The sequence below is a fragment of the Rhinoderma darwinii genome, chromosome 1 (assembly GCF_050947455.1).
Source record: "Rhinoderma darwinii isolate aRhiDar2 chromosome 1, aRhiDar2.hap1, whole genome shotgun sequence".
NCBI lineage: Eukaryota > Metazoa > Chordata > Amphibia > Anura > Rhinodermatidae > Rhinoderma > Rhinoderma darwinii.
Window position 1 is genome coordinate 209,967,289 of NC_134687.1, and position 5,007 is coordinate 209,972,295.

Consider the following 5,007-nt stretch of genomic DNA (forward strand, 5'->3'; position numbering starts at 1 on the left):
CATCTCCTGTAGACACAGCAAGCTGGCCATAGACATCAGATCTTTTCCGATGTCTATGGGTTTTGGCTGATGATCCCCAATTTATCCCATTGGGGAAATAAGGATTTCAAGGGATTGCACAAAACCTATACATATAAAACTGAATGGTTAGGTTATACATGTGGTTTTTGCACTTATGTTTTTGTGAGAATAATAATTAGTAAATTCTGATTCACAACTGGCTGTTACGTAACTAAATATCTATCAAATATGTTTTATCATATGATACCGGCCAGCTACATCAATATGTGAAACACAAAACAACGTATTGTAATTCACGCTGGGTTAAATGGACACTTAATTTAATAAAGAATTCGGAGAAAACCATGGTTTAAGTTCTGTTACGCTGCTTGCACATGCAGCATATTGGTCGCAGACTTGCAGTGCAGAATGTGCATGGACTATCTGCAACTAAAGTGCAGTGCAATGGATGTCAGGGCTACGACAAAATCATGCGTGCTGCTAAAAAACAAATCTGCACCTTTTGCGGGTTTGCTACAGATTTTCAAATCCACAGCATTCACCTTCTGTCGTGGTCTTCTATATTTGCCATGGATTTTACCCACTGCTATGTAAAAGGTAAAACGGCACGTAACACAGGCAGATTTCAAGTTCTCTCCGCAGCAGAAATTATCCGCTGTGTGTGCACACCGCTATAAACGTCGTTGTCTTGGCCTCAGTTCATCTTTGTTTTCAGACAGACAGGTTGCTAGAAACATTCTGCCTGATAACCCCCATCTAAGGCTGGGTTTATACCTATATGTTGGGTAATTTTGTTTGTTTGCAGTATTTCGGTGCAAATTCCGTAAAGTGCAATGCAAGGGAGTATTAAGATAGGCTATGTTCACACGGGGTATTTTGCCGAGTTTTTTGACGCGGAAACCGCGTCGCAAAACTCGGCAGAAACGGCCCGAGAACGCCTCCCATTGATTTCAATGGGAGGCGTCGGCGTCTTTTTCCCGCGAGCAGTAAAACTGCCTCGCGGGAAAAAGAAGCGGCATGCCCTATCTTCGGGCGCTTCCGCCTCCGACCTCCCATTGACTTCAATGGGAGGCAGGAGAAAGCGTATTTCTCGCTGTTTTATGCCTGCGGCGCTCAATGGCCGCGGGCGAAAAACGGCGCGATAATTGCCGCAAAAATCGGCGTGCAGGGAGAGGAATATCTGCCTCAAAGTTTCAAACGGAATTTTGAGGCAGATATTCCTCCCCCAAAATACTCCGTGTGAACATAGCCTTAAGGCTAGTTTGGTAGCGTATTTTATACGTGATGTGTCAACCAGCCTGAAGAGTTTCAGCAGTAGGCAGTATGTCTCAGCTGGTTTGATACTGTACTTACAGCAGTGGAGGATTAAAACTGCTTAGGCAGCAGTGAATTTATATTTTTCATGTCAAGATGAATCAGATTTTTCGACAGGTACATTTTGTATTGAACCGCTCGGGATGTACCTGTTCGTCTCTTTCCGCTGATGTGGAGAACTGCTGTAAAGGGCTGACAGACTCACCTGGACCATGTACTACAGTGATGCCTATGGGAATATCTTTCGGGAGTTCGTGGCTGTAAATTCATTGTCATGTTTCTCCTAAAGTCAATCTGCAGGTGTAAACTGCCTGTGTGACACATTCTTGTTTATCGCTGTGCTGGCAGCAGCAATCATAACCGCTTTCTGAGATATATATATATATATATATATATTTCACATAAACACAAGTTTGAACAGCACGCTCGAACAAAATGATAAAAAATGTGTATGCAGGTGCAAATATACAGCAGACAAAGAATGGCGACCGCACCCTGCGAACACTAATGCAACCTAAGCCACTAAATATAAATAAATAATTATGGGTGTATGTGCAGAGTAGGTCCCCACCTTACAGAGGTCGCCTTGTCGTGGCAGGTGGGCAAACACTTTTTGATCAAAATGTGCACGAAGAACCTCCCTATTATAAGTAGATTTAGCAGTAATGCATATTTATATTTAGTGGTTTAGGTTGGATTGGTGTTCGCAGTGTGCTGTCTCCATTCTTTTGTGTGTGTGTGTGTGTGTGTAAAAAATTATTTTTTTTTTTTTTATTATGCTATATTAGAAAAAATGCAAATCGGTAAGCATTCATTGCAGGACAACATATAATCCATTTACTCAAGGAATCGTTAACACCAATTACCTACCTATACATTTTCAATCTATAAAGGGGATATGGGAATGGAACTCTTATCACCGAACCAAACCAACACTTTTTAAACTATCAAAATACACCCTTTCCCCATAAGTATAGATTCAGACCTCTAAACCCACCTCTAAAAAAAAATTATCCACCCATTTATCCAGACTTTTTCTCTGTTATCATCATCCCCTTTTTATATTTTGATTCTAGTGAGTCCCATTAGGATATCCCCCTCACAATAACGTACAGCAGAAAACAAACATACATTAAATATACGTCCCCCTAATAAAGATCCCACTACAGGTACACTCGTATGAAGCGTCCTTGTTTATCTTACCATATTGCAACTTTTTTTTAAAATATTATCCCATCCCCAAACAAAACAAAAAACACATCCATCTCGCTCTCTCCGCCCCCCTACACAAATGAATGTATCCAACCTCCTATTGCCACTAACTTCCCCACAACTACTCAAACTCTACCTTCCTGCTGTTTGCTAGGTAGTAGCATACTCCTCACATATATCTTCCAGCAATTTCCCGTAGGTGGATCCTGCTTGATCCGTTTAAACATAATGGTATTACGTGCCCAATATAGCAGTTTCAATAGGACTTCTCTCTTAGTATCTCTTGTTCCCTTAAAGGGGTTGTCCACCTTCAGACAACTGATACCAGATAGGTCATCAGTGTGGGTCCGACACCCGGACCCCGCACCAATGTCCTGCAGGCACTGGATGTTGTGGCACATAATGCTATGTACGGAGCCCGGAAGCAGTTTGCTCCGTACAAAGCATAACAGCCGTGCTGCAGAACTGCAGATCTACTCCTATTCACTATTCATCATAACCCAATATGTATATAACCGGATCCCAAGGGATTTCAACCCTATATCTCTCTTCAATTTCTTTAAGGATATCCTCCCAGAATCTCTTTATTTGGGGACATGACCACTAAATATTAAGTCTGCCTCTTCCCCTGCCCACTTAGGACAGTTTGCTTTCCGATCTTAAAATGTTTTAGCCCACCTATATGGTGTATAATGCGCCCTATTAACAATGAAGGGTTGTGTGCTTCACCGTCCCGTGGAACTAACGCCGGACGGAGTGAAGCACTTCCGTCGGTGTCCCTACCCACGTGGGATTCAGCCAGCCGGCCAACAACTGGTGGAAGTGGCGTCCGAGGACCACGCGAACGGAAGTACGTCGTAAGTGGGGACTGCATCGGGAACGAGGAGCAGGTAAAAGACCAGTGTGTTCAGTTACAAATTGCCACGTGCTTCCTGCTCTGAGGTTTCCCAGCATGTCCATTCCTGGCGTCTTTCTGATTCAGACACGGAAGGGGCCTATTTGTTCCTTTAAGGATCTTGAGGACATAGACGAATTAGGGTCTCTAAATCCTGAAGGAGATCAAGACGATGAGAAGAAATATTATTTTTCCTCCATGGGTATGGATGATTTATTAAAAGCAGTCAGGGGTACAATGAATATCAAAGAGGTTGCAAAACAAAAGACCATCCAGGACGAGATATTTGGTGGTCTAAGATCAAAAAAGCATTTTTCCTATTAACGAAAATGTATTTGAGTTTATAAACGAGGATTGGAAGGACCCAGAATGAAGGCTGGGAGCTTACCGTGAATTTAAGGATCACCTCCATTTTGATAAGGAGGATACAGGCATCTGGCACGAGATCCCTAAAGTAGATATTCAGATAGTAAAGGTGGTTAAACAAACATCCTTGCCATTTGAAGATTCCGCTCAGCTAACAGACCCCATGGATCGGAAGTCTGACTCTCCTAAAGAAGGCCTGGGAGACATCAAAGTTTAGTATGAAAACTAACATAGCCGCCACTTCAGTAGCTAGAACCCTATTTGTTTGGCTAGGTGAGCTAGAGAACCATCTCAGGGTAGGAATGCCCCGGGACCAATTAGTGGAGTCAATTCCTCTGCTAAAAGCAGCTACAGGGTTTCTTACAGATGCCTCGGCAGAATGCATCAGGTTTGCAGCTAAGGAAGGGGCCCTCACTAATGCCGCGAGAAGATCTCTGTGGTTGAGATACTGGCAGAGGGGGGAGACCCGTTCAAAAAAAATAGGGGGGAATATGTTTTTGGTCCAGATCTAGACAAAATACTAGAGAAGGCGGCAGATAGGAAAAAGGGATTTCCAGAGGATAAGCCAGCTAAAAGGAAATTTCCCTTTTGTTCCCAGAGGCCCCAAGGTGAAAAGCCAGCTAAAAGGAAATTTCCCTTTCATTCCCAGAGGCCCAAAGGTGAAAACTATAGAGGGAAAGGGAAGACAGGTCGTTGGAGTTATCCAAAAGGAGTAAGGGGTAGAGGTTTCTTGCTCAACCCAAATAGACAGGAGAACAGACCATGACGTCGGAGGAAGGTTGTTAAGATTCTATCTATTGAGCCGCATCACCCAGAACAATTTTTTTTTTAACCCGTGGGCAGCACGGTGGCTCAGTGGTTAGCACTATTACCTTGCAGCGCTGGGGGCCTGGGTTCAAATCCACCCAAGTTCAACATCTGCATGGAGTTTGTATGTTCTCCCTGTGTTTGCGTAGGTTTCCTCCGGGTACTCTGGCTTCCTCCCACACTCCAAAAACATACCAATAGAGAATTTCGATTGTGAGCCCCATTGGGGACAGTAAAAGAGGACCTCTGTACAGCACTGCATAATATGTTGGTGCTATATAAGTAACTGAAATAAATAAATACCCTTTTTCCGAAGAGATTTGTTCTGACAACACAACCCTCTCAGTTTCAGAAAATTCAGATGTTAGACAAAATCGGAAAGCTACACCAGA